The following is a 14,837-nucleotide window of genomic DNA, read 5'->3' as shown; positions in this document are numbered from 1 at the left end:
GTGTCTTCCTCTCAAGATGACTGGGTTCAACTCCTTCCTTGGGCCGAGTTCAGCCACAACAATCAATACCATTCCTCATCTTCTTCTACACCATTCTTCATTAATTATGGATTCCACCCTAAAGTCCCAGAATTCCAACCGCTTCCCGCAACTTCTGTTCCAGCAGTGGATGTCACCTTGCGTCAGTTTTCAAATAACTGGAGGAACGTCCGCGCAGCCCTGCTTAAAGCCTCATTCAGGTATAAGAAGTTTGCTGATAGGAAGCGTAGAGCGGTTCCTGCTCTCAAGGTGGGTGATCGTGTGTGGCTGTCCACGAAGAATTTGAGGTTGAGAGTTCCCAGCATGAAATTTGCACCTCGCTACATCGGACCCTTCAAGATTGAACAAGTCATCAATCCTGTTGCCTACAGGTTACAGTTACCATCCTTCTTGAAAATACCCAGGACATTTCATGTTTCTTTGTTGAAACCGCTGATCCTGAATCGGTTTCATTCCGCACTTCCTCCAGCTCCCAAAGTTCAGACTCAACGGGGAGTCGAGTACGAGGTGGCCAAGATTTTGGACTCACGTTTCCGTTACGGTCAGTTACAATACCTCATTGACTGGAAGGGCTATGATCCTGAAGAACGCTCTTGGACCAATGCCTCAGACGTCCATGCTCCTGCCTTGGTCCGAAATTTCCAAGCAAAGTTTCCTTTAAAGCCTAAGAAGTGTCCTGGGGCCACTCCTAAAGGGGGGGGTGCTGTCACGATCCGGGTATCTGGACGCCATTACTTACCCTTCAGATGCCTCCTAAGGCTGGCTCAGCATTCCAGGACCGATTCCCGCTGTTCCTGAGTTTCCACATGCAGAATGTCAGAGTGGTGATTTCATCAGCCGCGGCCTCCGCTGTGCCCGCGTGGTTAAATGTGCGCTTGTCAGTCTGGCGTCTCCTGTCTCCTGTGGCCGGCGTCGCCATTACTGTTTCAAGTCTCACATGGATTACAAACCAAACTTCCCTCCAAGTGTCTGCATGGGCGCAGCCATCTTGGATTTTGTCATCTGATTATTTCCACCAATCTGCTGTCTGTATTGTTGATTTGCATAATTGCCTAGCCAACCCCTTCCTTGCTGCAGGTATAAGTATGCTGTGCCTGAGCAAGGAAGGCGTCAGTGCTTTGGTTGTCTAACCTAGTTCCAGTTTGTCTCTCTCCTGTGGTTGTCTTCCAGGTTCCAGCTCCTGTCTCCAGACTTCTGCTATAGAGACCCGCACCAGCATTCCATCTGCGGTGTAGCCTGACTCTCCGATCCATTCTGGACTCACCTGTTTCCAGCTACAACAATCACCTGCTTCCAGCCCAGCTTCCAGCAGTGTACAGCTTCTCTTAAAGGGCCGGTGTCCTTTCTGCAGTTTACCACTCTCCACCAGTATTATTATTTCACCGCTCTCAAACAATCACCTGCTTCCAGCAGTGTATAGCTTCTCTTAAAGGGCCGGTGTCCTTTTCTGCAGTTTACCACTCTCCACCGGTATTATTATTTCACCGCTCTCAAACAATCACCTGCTTCCTGCCCAGCTTCCAGCAGTGTATAGCTTTTCTTAAAGGGCCGGTGTCCTTTTCTGCAGTTTACCACTCTCCACCGGTATTATTATTTCACCGCTCTCAAACTCCAAACTTCATTATTATTTCATCGCTCTCAAGTTCGTTTATTATTTAACTGGTTCCAGCCAGTATCCACTCCGTACCAACAACAGTCTGGTTCCAGCCAGTATCCACAGCAGCCGTTTTACCTTCAGCAGCCCAGCCTTTCCTGGAACATCAGCTGGTACGATCCTGGGTTCTCTCCATTGCTACAGTCAGGCCTGGTAAGGACTTTCCAACTAGAAGATTATAAGAACTGTCTCACTCTACCAGTGCCTGTGGCCCTTGCCACCCTGTAGTACCCAGGAATTGTATTTATCCTCTGTTGACTTTTATGTTTCCTTTTACTGCTGCTGTGTTACGGAGTTTGTCATAATAAACATCATTGACTTTTATCCTGGTTGTCGTGGTCACGCCTTCGGGCAGTTATTCTACATGTTACTTACATGTCTAGGGGTCTGATACAACCTCCCAGGTTCCGTTACATCTCAGCCCCTACAACTGAGGCTGCCTCCCGTCAGCTCAGGCCCTCAGTTGTGACATTCTATATATGAACCTAGGTCTTTCCTCAAGGGTTTCTTTTAATATGGGATCATGCAGAAGTATACCCCAATGTTTCTTGATTATGGACTCCACTTTCTTGTACTGACTGTTAAACTTTGTAATAAAAGGTATACCCAAATCCTTATGATTATCTTCTCCCCTTTTATCTGTTTTGAACAACTCCTCTCTGTTCTTCTGTCTATATTTTTGAAAAGGGATATCCACTTTTGCTGCCACATAACCCTTTGAGACAAATTGTTTTTTGAGTTTTGTGCCTTGTATTTGATAGTCTTCAGGTTTGGAGCAATTTTTCTTGATCCGATGAAATTGACTATTGGGTACAGATGTTAGCCAGTTAGATTGGTGATTCCTATTGTAAGGAATGAATGAATTGCAATCTGTTGTTTTTGTATAAGTCTGTGTATGTAAAACTTCTCCTTCCACAAATATTTCCAAATCCAAAAAATTCACAGATTTCTTACTGTTGTTCAAAGTGAGGGAAATATTTTTGTTGTTGTTATTCAAGAATTGACAAAAGTCCTGTAATGATGTTTCTGAACCGCTCCATATAAAAAATATGTCATCAATATAACGGAACCATGTGACCAGGTTCGCCCCCTCCATATTCCAAGTGTCAATAATTTCTTGTTCCCATTTGGCCATAAACAGATTAGCATAGCTCGGGGCGAACCTGGTCCCCATTGCGGTTCCGTTGAGTTGAAGATAGTACGTCTCATTGTAAAAGAAAAAATTATTCTTAAGTATCAATTCTATTCCCTCTGTGAGGAAATCCTGGAATATGCTTAAGCTGGCGTCTTTCGACACAAAATACGATACTGCTTCTAAACCATCCGTGTGGTTGATAATGGTGTACAGAGATGAGATATCTGCTGTGCATAAATGATAGTTCGATTCCCACTCGATTACTTTTAATTTTCTTATTAGGTTGTAGAATCCTTTATATATGATGGTACATTCATAACCAATGGTTGCAATTTGTGGTCAATAAACTGTGATAGATTAGACCAGTGGTTCTCAAACTCGATCCTCAGGACCCCACACAGTGCATGTTTTGCAGGTAACCCAGCAAGTACTCAGGTGTATTAATTAATCACTGACACATTTTAAAAGGTCCACAGGTTGAGCTAATTATTTCACTTGTGATTCTGTGAGGAGACCTGCAAAACATGCACTGTGTGGGGTCCTGAGGACCGAGTTTGAGAACCTGTGGATTAGACATAAGAGACTCAGTGTCCGCCACTATGGGTCTTCCTGGTGGTTTTTCTAGACTTTTATGAATTTTAGGTAAGATGTAAAATACCGGTGTAGATGGGTTCTGAATCAAAATGTACTTATAATTCTTCTCTGTGATTACATTTTTATGTTTATATTTGTCCAAAAAGGTGATTAACTTCTTTTTAGCCTGTTCTGATGGATTCCCACGGAGCTTTTTATATGTGTGTTCATCTCCTAGCTGTCTTGATACCTCTTCTTCATAGTCATTCAAATCCAGAATGACTATGCCCCCCCCCCCCTTGTCCGCTGGCTTGATAACAATGGAGGTTTCTCCTTTAAGACTTTTCAACGCATCTCTCTCTTTTTTATTCAAATTTCGGGGTTCTTTATTCCAAAGTGCTTCTTGTTCAAGATCTTCTTTGACAGCTTTTTCAAAGGTTTCTACGAAACATCCCTTCTTGTGTAGAGGATAAAAAATAGATTTTGGTTTAAAGATATCCCGAGCCTCCTCCTCTTGTATAGGTTGATCTTTGAAGAATCTTTTTAAAGTAAGTTTCAGTACAAAACGTTGTAGGTCAACGTACACTTCAAAGTTATCCATTCTTGACGAAGGGGCAAATTTTAGACCTCTTGAAAGGACATCCTTTCAACTTCCGACAATGGATATTTGCTTAAATTGAAAATTTTCACATGCTTCTGTTCTTCCTTTCCTCTCTCATTATCTTCCTTCGAGGATCCAATAAGGCTATCTGAGATCATTGTCTCATCCAAGTTTTCACATACTCTTTTCTTATCCTTTTTTCTCTTTTTCTTTGTTGTTCTTTTTCTATTTTTCCTGCCCCCCCCCCCTCCCCCTTTTTCCTCTTTTTAATTTTTGGGTGGGTTTTATTCTAAAAAAAACTTCCCCTACTTTATCCTCATGTCGATATTCAGATCGGTGGGGTCCTCCATAGTTTCGTCTGTTAGAATTCCAATGTCTATCTTCATGATCTTCATGGTTTCTCGCATTCCTGGATCTCCTAGGCTCATAATCTATCGGTTGTTCATAATGCTCTCTTGGCCTTCTTCGATCTCCCCCTCTTTCCGTTCTTCTCCTTCCGAATGTATAGTTATCCCTTCGCTGAATAGGGATTTGTGTTCTCCACGAGTTCCTCCTTTCATCTCTATATCGATCTTTTTGAGAATTGTCAGATTTCTCCCATCTTTTTGGATACATCTTTGTATATGCTGATCTTTTTCTTTCTCTCTGATATTCTCCTTTTTCCCTATTGATGCGTCTTTCCTCAAATCTAACTTTATTATCTCGAATTCTTGGTACTATTTCTTGGAACCCAAAAAAGTTTCTTTCTTTTTTAGTAATAAGGTGTTGCTTGCCTTCTTTGAAATCTGTTATGTCCCGCAAGTATTTTTTCTTTTTTTTCTGCATGAGTTCCCTCTCATTTTGTCTTATTTTTTCAACGATGTCTACTTCCATTTCTTTGTAATCTGGTAAACTCTTAAATGGTTCCACTAATGTTTTTAGGGAGTCAATTTCTGTTTCTAAATCCTTTAATTCCTTCGTTCTTTCTATTACTATGAGTCTCATAAGAGACAATGAGTACGAATCCAGGATTCTCATCCACTCTACTTCAAATGGTGAGGATCTATTCTGAAAGGAGGGGAGTTTGTCTATTCTCAGGCCTCTGGGAATAATTTCCTCTGCAATATATCTCTCTAGGGAAATTAGCTCCCACCATATTTTTCCTTCTTTGAGTAGGGCATTCTGTAGTTTTTCCATCATTCTTTCTAAATCCCCATCTGTACAATGGGAGGAGTCTGCGAGATCATGAAAAATGCCCTCCAACTTTTCCCTCCTAACATCTCTGTGTGCAAACATATTGAGTGCAGCTGGTGTCTATCCCTTGGTGAAAAATGATATACGGGAAAAATTTTCAGATATCCCCCTGCGCACTCTAAATGCAGCCAAACACAGGATTCTATACTAATGTGTCACCAAACACATTTGACATATACATATAACAAAGAAATTGGACAGATTCCTATACTGGCGCAAACAAACAAATTCTTAAACATTACCCGTTAGGGTCAAGAGTTCATCAGTATTTTCATAGGCAATCCATACGATGATTCAATTTCAAGTGCAGATATGTGAAGAAAAAAACAATATATGCAAATGTTCAAAATGGGTCCTTTAGGAACTACTCCAGTGCATAACTTCCACCCGGGATCCTTCTAGACCCTTCTATTCGGGGTGTGTGCTGGTTTATTCTTACAGGTTCACCCACTGTGTGGATAATAAAATGCTGCTTACATCCGTTCTTACTTTTAAACACTGTAATCACTCCTATAAAGGTTTCTTTCACTCTTTTGTGCTTTAATGATTTATAATGCCAAGCATGCACACCGAGCTTTCCTATTAGAGGTGCTCACTTTATGCTTACATCCAAAGGACGCTGATCTTCCACATAAAGGTTTCTTTTAGGAAAAGGCTGTATTCTCCTTCCTCATTCCTTAATACGCTTTGTGCTCAAATGAAGCAAAAAGACGAAGGAATTTGTGAGGATGTAAAATTTATTAATAAAATATATGATAAAATATTTCTATAAAATTAACAAAAGTTGACAGCAAACATCAGTGACCAAGTTGTTCAATGGTAATAGCAAAAAACGTGAGAGTACAGATGAAAAAAACCGGGGTGTCTCACCGTTTAGCTGAATACTGATGATGATGTCCTATAAGTCTCACATGCTCCACCAACGCGTTTCAACTTGTAAATAAGTCTTTTTCAAGGTGCATGTGAGTGGTTATTTGGCTTCCTTATATACCAAGTATGCTAAACCCACCCCTTCCTGGGCGGGAATTAATTAGCTTAGACGTCTTCTAAAAATCCCTATTACTACTACATGTTCCTATAGTTTATTCCTTACCAATACGGTACATATAGTGTAATATCTTTCAGACCGAAAATTTCTATTTTACTCCTTTATTTATTGTTAAACATTCACGGCGATTGCGTGCGTTCCAGCTATCCTGGAACGCATCTCACTTCCGCCGGACGTCCGGTATTTGCAATGTCCTGATAGGGCACGTCATACCTCACCGGGCGCTGCATGATTGTGCATGCTCCGGAGATGACGTCCAGCATTCCGGGTCCCGGAAGTGAACAAGCCCTTACGGGCGAAACGTGTTTTCCACGGGGGGTCGGCTCACACAGTCCTCTCATGGCACCATCTTCTTACCTGATGAAGTTCTGACCTGTTCACCTGGTTTTGAAGATCCGTAAGCCCCATCTATCGTGTGGATGCGTCCCACAGATAGCAACATTTGAGCTAGAGATATATTTAACCATATCTGCACTTACTGCATATCAGAGCAAATTTTTCTACATGGGTTTTTCTCTGATATGGGCCGGAATCGTAGTCTTCAACTGAGGCCAGGACATTATCACTCTTTATACCACATTTTCTATGATTATTATTATCTTTAGATAATTTTTTGTGTCAGAACTATCTATGATTATAGACATGCTAGCCTATTTCTAATAGAGGCATTTCTTTCTGCATCTGTGTTGTGACAACACTTTGGCTTACACGATATATGCAGAGAGTTATATATCTTCCTGCTGTGTAAATAATTTACAAGCTCAATACCGTTGCTCATCACAACACTTTACATCAACGCATGGTGATTTATGCATTCTCTCCCTGATAATGTGAGAATATATTTACAGGTTGAATGCTGTTACTTAAAAACAATATCCTGTAACCATGTACTGTGATATATTTTCTTCTGAATAACAACTTTTCTCTGTGAGATAAAACACTTCATAAATACAGAATTCTAGTCCAACCCGAACCAGAGGGTAGGACACCAGTGATTTTTGTCTGATAACCCATAGGACCTTTAGCCTCTGTGTGATATTTCTATAATATTACAAATTTCAGCCAGGCCGTTTCATTTTTCTGTTGAAGCAACCAGTTTGCCACATTAGTCCACCTATTGAGGCAACTCATTTGCCACACTAGTCTATCCACTTATTTCGTGGACTCTCATCCACGATTCACGGAGCACGGTGCCACGTTTGTGGGAACTGTTGAACCGTGTCTAACGTGGAAAGCAGATCCACATATTTTCACTCACTTTACTTATTCATTTTCTCTTCTCTATTTTTTCTCATAATTTCCTACTTTATAATTTCCTATATAGGTGCACTCTCATTGGTGTACAGACCACATAAATCTCTACTACCATACCACGCTGCCAGCGCCCGATCTCGGAAGCTAAACAGCGTTGGGCCGTGTCAGTACCAGGAGAGGAGACTACCTGTGAATACCTGGTGTTATAGAGCAGGAATTAATTTCCCTCTCTATGTGAAAAGGGACACCAACAGCAGTATCACAACTAATCCTATCCAGCATTTCTCCATTACCTTGTTTAGCCATTTCATTTTTGATTGCAGTTCAATGCCTCTAATTTTGTCTACAAATATGGTATTTGTCTATAACTCAGGTATTTAATCATTTGTTTGGTGACCATTGATCACTATTTAACTTAATCTAAGTGAAGATATTTGGACATCTCTATAATATCTTGTTTGACCACCCCTCGATCCCAATAATACAGAAATTCTGTACTGGTCAGGGGAAATGGAGGTATGACAACTTAGTGTCTACAACCTTTCCGAACATTCTTTGAAATAGAGAGACCAGAACATTTTTACATTTTTTACAATTCTTTATTTTTTCATGGATCTTTTGGATGGGTAATCATGGTTTAATATTATCATTAAAAGTTATGTTTTAGGGGGCGTGGCCTAGCTGGAGAAGAGAGCAGACCTGCTTCTGCTGCACTCCTCTATCCAGCAGTACTATTTGCCTTCATTGTCCCCCCTGGCCTGCTACAACCCTTATCTGAGGGCTCCCCTCTTCACCTAAAACCCCCCTGTACTCAGCAGTGCCCGCCGCGGAGCCGGGGAGCTGTTTTTACGGTCTTCCGCAGGTTGCGGCCTAGGCACATCCAGAAGCCGGGGACTCGCGTACTCCCGGCGCCCGCGTTTTGAGCTCCACGGCGGAGCCGCGGCGCCGGAAAGAGTCGCGGACCCCGCCGGAGCCTCTGCAGCCACCAAATTAGCTCCTCTGACCCCCATAGAGGTCACCAGGTGGGGCAATTAGCCGTGGGGGACCCCTGGCAGGTGGAGAAAGTGGGGACACAGGCTCCCAGGAAGGTGCGGCGGCCATCTTGATTTATACTCCTGCTGCTAGATCCACTATAATTGTCTTGCCCAGACGTCATGCTTAAACGCCCTGCTCCCCTGGATGGAAGATACTGAGCCTTCACCCCTCTCCTGCCTGCTGCCATCTGGATTCCATCATTGAGAGGTATATGGTGGGAAGCACACCACAGCTCTGTTTTGCAGCATTTAAAGCACAGCGCTGCTGGACCCGAGGTGTGTATCGGTCCACTCACCCCTCTCTCCCGGCTGGGAGCCTCTCATCTGGACCCCGCAGAATGGAGATGACCCTCTGCCAGGTCATGTGTGATATCGATCTTCTGATGTAGCGCAGATTACCTGCCAGCCACCACCCGTGTCTTTTTATGCTTACCTAAATCTACGTCATTTATTCTGCGAGATCCTGAGCTTCTTTATTATTATCCTCATTCTGCCTACAGAACCTCACTCCGTTGGAATGCCTCCTAAAAAGGTCAAAGGGGTGCTGCCCCCTAGAGTATCTTTTCCGCCTCAGAAAACGTCATCGGCCGCCTCTTCTCTGCGGAAGTCTCCGGCCGCCACTTCTCCGCAAAATTCCCCTAGCAGCCCTGCCTCCCTGCCGGGGTTTGACCCTGAATCTGATGCACCTCTCACGGTCAAAACTCTGTATCAAGCCCTCTCAGCATTTAAATCGGAGCTGACTCAAGACCTCACAGCGGCCCTTCGGGAGGTTAAGACGGAGCTGCACGCTATCGGCGACCGTACGGACTATCTAGAGAGGAAAGTAGAGGAATTGGTCTCGTCCCATAATGACCTCATAACGGCCCACGACCAGCAGCAAAGTGACCTGGAGGTGTTTAAACTCAAAATTGCAGATGTAGAGGACAGATCCCGGCGGAATAATATTAAGATCCGTGGCATCCCCGACTCCGTGCAGAATTCCGAGTTGGAAAATTATGCTACTGTCTTGTTCCAGAAGCTTCTGCCTAGATCTGACACTAGAGAGTTACTTATCGACAGAATTCACAGACTGCCTAAACCGCGCTCAGTTGCCCCCTCGCTTCCGAGAGATACACTCCTGAGGGTACATTTCTTCACAGTCAAGGAACGCATCCTGAAAGCGGCCAGAGAAGCAGGCGACTCCGACTCAGATGTTCTTGGAGGTTTACAATTATTCCCGGACTTCTCCGCTCTCACCTTGGCCAAACGACGAGCATTTCTCCCCGTTACTTTGGCACTTCGCGACCAAGACATCACATACAGATGGGGTTTTCCGGTGAAGCTCGTCATCTCGTATGGAAATATGTCTTACACGGTGACTTCATTGGAGACTGGAGTCAAATTACTAGCGGAGTGGGATATCTCTGTTACACTTCCTCCTGGATCCAAGAAACAGCCAACCATCCGCTCGGAATGGGTCACCGCCTGACGCTGATACAACCAGCCTAGGATTTCAAATTGAACTGTCTCTGGCACCGTCATCGCAGAACGGACTTGATCATTGTCCCTGTTGGGGTCACGTGAGTTGCCCTGCGCCCTGTTGTGATGGCGGTCCACTAGCCTCTCATGTTATATTTGAGTTTATTTGTTTTTTTCTTATATCTATATCTTTTTGTATTATTTTCATGTGTTCACATGTATATTGTGGGTAAGCATATTTGTTTCTGCTTACGTTTACTTTTTCTGTATAGCTCCATGGGTGGTGGCGCTAGGCCACATGTTCCCCCCTGGTAATATACTACTGCATTTTTTTACCTTCCTTGCAGTAGTTATGCCGACCCGATACACTGGGTCGTTTTGTTTTTTCCCTCCCCCCTCGCCCCCATGTTCCCTTCCTTCCCCCCCCCCCACCCTCTGTTTTATGATGTAGGTACTCGCTACTCGAGACAATTCTAGTTTTGTTTATGTCAAGGTCCTTCACCTCTAACAATGAACTTTAACCTGCCCCGATGGTCCAGATATTATCTATGAATGTCAAGGGGCTGAATTCCCCTAATAAGCGTAGGCTGGCTTTGGGTTATTTTACTAAGAATAAAGCTGATATAGTTACCCTACAGGAGACACATTTTTCATCTGTAGCACCCCCTATTTTTAAAGATCGGAGGTTCCCTCTAGGTTATTTTGCTAATGGGCCTTTTAAGAGGAACGGTGTGGCTATATTATTTAGGGACTCCGCCTCCTTCGTTTTGCACTCTCAGTTGGCTGATAAGAATGGCCGGTACCTTATACTGAGCGGCCTTTTATACGACAAGCCGGTCACTCTGGTCTCGGCATATGCCCCAAACTCAAACCAAGTAGCTTTTATCAGAATGCTATGTGTGGCTATTCAGAGGATTCGTACGGGCTCTCTTTTGCTCACGGGAGATTTTAATTTAGTCCTTGACCCTAAATTGGACAGGTCTCCTAGGACCTCTCCCCCCGCCTCCGCCTCCCCCAATGCCAACTCCTTAGCCTTTCGTAACCTCTTGGCTGAATTTGATCTCTATGACATATGGCGAGTACAAAACCCCACAGGACGGGAGTACACTTACTATTCCCCCGTCCACAACTCTTACTCCCGTATTGATTTTATATTTTCGGACAAATGGACTCTCCAGTTCGCCAGATCCTTAGACATTCTCCCTATAACTTGGTCTGACCACGCCCCGCTGATTCTTGAATGGAGTGTAGCTTGCCAACACTCTCCCCCCCCCGCCCGTGGAGACTCTCTCCTCATTTGCTGTCCAACCCAGTCTCAAAAAAAATTATAGTTGACAGTATTTCGTCCTATATGGAATTTAATTCCCCCTCAGACACGTCCACCCTGAACTTCTGGTGCGCACTTAAGGCTGTTATACGGGGAGCAGCGATTCAGGCGGGAGCACAGCTCAAGAAACTCAACCTACAACGCCAGGTTGATCTGGAGCTCAAACTGAAGGAATTAGAGGACAAAAACCAATCTAGACCTACGAAATCCTTACAGAAGCAGTTAGTCGATATCAGATCTCAACTCCAGACATTATTAATGGCGCGCACCCAGGCTTCCTTGAATAGGATACGCCAGAAGTTTTATCTAACGGGGAACAGGCCGGGGAAAATGCTAGCCCGGAAGCTTAGGGCTCAACAGGCGCGGAATAGAATCAAGCTCATTATATCCCCCACAGGCACCAAAATATCTAACTCAAGAGAGATAGCGAACCAATTTGCCAAATTTTACTTCCAACTTTATAACCTCGCATCAGACCCTGACACCCCACAACCCACCCCTTCCACTATCAACTCCTTCTTAGCGGATTTAAACCTTCCACATATCTCAGATGATCAACTAGCATTGCTAAATGCCCCATGGTCTTTATCAGAAACCCTTCAGGTGATCAAGTCCCTCCCCCGGGGTAAGGCGCCTGGCCCCGATGGCTTTATTAATGACTTCTATGTTTCATTTCAAGACCTTCTAGCTCCCTCTTTGGTGGCAGTCTACACCGATATTAGCTCTCAGGGCACTCTCCCTCAGGAGATGCTAGAGGCACGTATTGTCACGATCCCTAAACCGGGTAAAGATGCGACCTTTTGCCAAAATTATCGCCCCATTGCGTTACTGAATGGGGATATTAAAATATATGCTAAATTAATCGCCTCTCGATTGAACACCCTCCTCCCCTCCCTGATACATCCGGACCAGGTTGGCTTTATCCCGGGAAGACAGGTGTCCGACAATACACGCAGGGTATTCAACCTTGTCGATTCTCTAACCCCCAAGCAAGGTCTCCTACTGCTATCTTTGGACGCAGAGAAGGCCTTTGATCGTTTAAACTGGTCTTATATGCGAGAAGTCCTACTAAAATTTGGCCTACGTGACCATATCCTCTCGTCAATATTAGCTCTATATAGCTCCCCGACGGCCCGGGTATTCAGAAATGGTTTTTTATCTAGTTCTTTTCCAATCTATAACGGTACCCGCCAGGGTTGCCCTCTCTCCCCTCTCATATTCGTTCTGACCATAGAACCACTGGCGGCTAGGCTTCGTGCGGACCCGCAATTCCCTGGACTGAGGTTGGGCGTCACGTCGCACAAACTATGTTTGTTCGCAGATGATGTTCTTTTATTTGTAACAGATCCAACCACAACACTCCCCCACTTACACAATGTTTTAGATAGGTATTCTGCAGCATCGTATTATAAATTAAATGCCTCCAAGACAGATGCTTTGCCCATCAATCTCTCTAACTCTTTGCCCCTACTACGCGCTAAGTATCCATATAATTGGCAAACATCCTCGATACGATATCTGGGTACATATATCCCTCCATCTTCCTCTTCTGTGTTTGAGGTCAATCTTCCTCCTCTGCTGTCCTCCCTGCAGTTGTTTACCAAATCATGGCTCAACTATGAGGTTTCTTGGATGGGCCGTTTGGCCGCCTTCAAGATGTCGCTGCTCCCCAAATTAATGTTCTTGTTTCGCACTATTCCTTTTATCTTCCCCAAGAAGTATCTAGATAAAGCCACCACGATCCTCACTAATTATATATGGTCTTCACGACCGCCTAAACTTGCCCGTGCGAGGATGTCCCTACCAAGGAGAGTTGGTGGCCTGGATATGCCCAATCTATCAATGTACCAGGAGGCCTCCCTTCTGGCCCAGATTAAAGAATTCCACAAAAAAGTACCTCCGGGGTGGACGTGTTTAGAGGAGGAGACCTGCCCCCGTTTTCCCCTGAAAGATCTTTTTTTGATCCCTAGAACCCTTCGCCCACGGAGCTTAAACCTCCTCCCCTCTACCCGAGCCACGCTCCAAGTTTGGGACAAATTGACTGCGGCCATATCCCCTTCATATCATAATTTCTCGCTGATATCGCTACGTACGGTGGCCGCCCTGGTCCCTAATCTTAACCTGGCGGGCTGGAGGTCCAGGGGGATGGAGGTCCTGGGGACTTGTTTAATGGATCTGTGCTCGCCTCCTTTTCTGATATACAGGGACGCTTCTCTCTGCCTGACTCTGAGAGGCTTCGATATTACCAAATACAGCACTGGCGGACTAGCCTCCACCTCTCCCCCTCCCCACCGCCACCTGGTATTCAGCAAGCTATAGGCCGATTCTCCTGTGCCACTTCTAGAGGGGAGATCTCTTTCTGGTATAAAACATTGCTCTCATTACTCCCTGCTCCTAAATCTAAAGCCCAAATCAGGTGGGAGGCAGATGTGGGATGTGTTCTCCAGGATTCTCAATGGCACCGTATTTTTATGTCATCTTTTACCATGTCTAAATGCCTGAATCACTCCGAAATGCATGTTAAGCTACTCCATAGATTATACCTTACACCGGAAAGGCTACATACGATCTGGCCTGCATGTTCAAAGTTTTGTTGGCGTCTATGCAGAGAGGTAGGCCACCTCTTCCATATTTTTTGGTCATGCCCCCCGGTCCAGGCGTACTGGTCAGAAATATTTGGCCTTATCAATAAAGTTTTGAATCTTGACCTGTCCCCTCCCCCCTTATAGCTTTACTGAATACATACCCACGAGGCGTGGATGTACATCTACACTATGTCTTGGGCCACATCTGTCTGGCCGCGCGGGCGGCTTTAGCCCAAAACTGGAAACAAACCACGCTGCCTCCATTGCTGAAGGTAATACACAAAATACAGCTGCACTTTTTGATGGAGACTGAACACATCCCATACTCCTTCACTGCTAAATCGCCTTTTGTGCGCTGGATGCCTTGGCATCTGTTTACCACGGAAGGTGAAGGTGCTGCATTGATGTTACGCCCCCTCCCCCCTGGACAGCCACCTCCCAGCCCCATCGGCTGATGGGGCCTCCCCCCCCCCTTCTAAGACCACAATGAACCCCTATTTGGGTTGTATTTATAGTGAGCCCATTGCCGTCCTTCCATCTCTATAAATGCCTTTCTTTTTTTTTTTTTCCTTACGATGTACCTGTGTGATCGACTTTGAACTGTTTGCACTTATTTGCACATGTCTATTGTAACGTTCACTTCTGTGTTTATGTACCTACTCCCCCCCCCCCTCCCTCTCCCCCTCCCTCTCTCTTCCTTCTGTATCCCTGTTTGCAATGCAAAAAATTCAATAAAAACTATTGATGATAAAAAAAAAAAGTTATGTTTTAAATATTTCCTAATTTACATTATCAAATAAATTTTCTTTGTACAAGAGTGCGCCCACACAAGAGCCTTCTCTTCTCTCCCATTGTAAGTCTGTGTACTTTCTGGCTCTGGGCGCACCACCAACTAG

General features: G+C 44.5%; 1 pseudogene; it reads left to right on the top strand.

The window, feature by feature from the left end:
- The first annotated feature begins 7,640 nt into the window (after positions 1 to 7,640).
- Positions 7,641 to 7,749, top strand: LOC134971553 (5S ribosomal RNA; annotated as a pseudogene).
- The last annotated feature ends 7,088 nt before the right edge of the window (positions 7,750 to 14,837 follow it).

Source organism: Pseudophryne corroboree, chromosome 11 (genome assembly GCF_028390025.1).
Source record: "Pseudophryne corroboree isolate aPseCor3 chromosome 11, aPseCor3.hap2, whole genome shotgun sequence".
Lineage (NCBI taxonomy): Eukaryota > Metazoa > Chordata > Amphibia > Anura > Myobatrachidae > Pseudophryne > Pseudophryne corroboree.
This window is presented reverse-complemented; position numbering and strand designations above follow the sequence as displayed.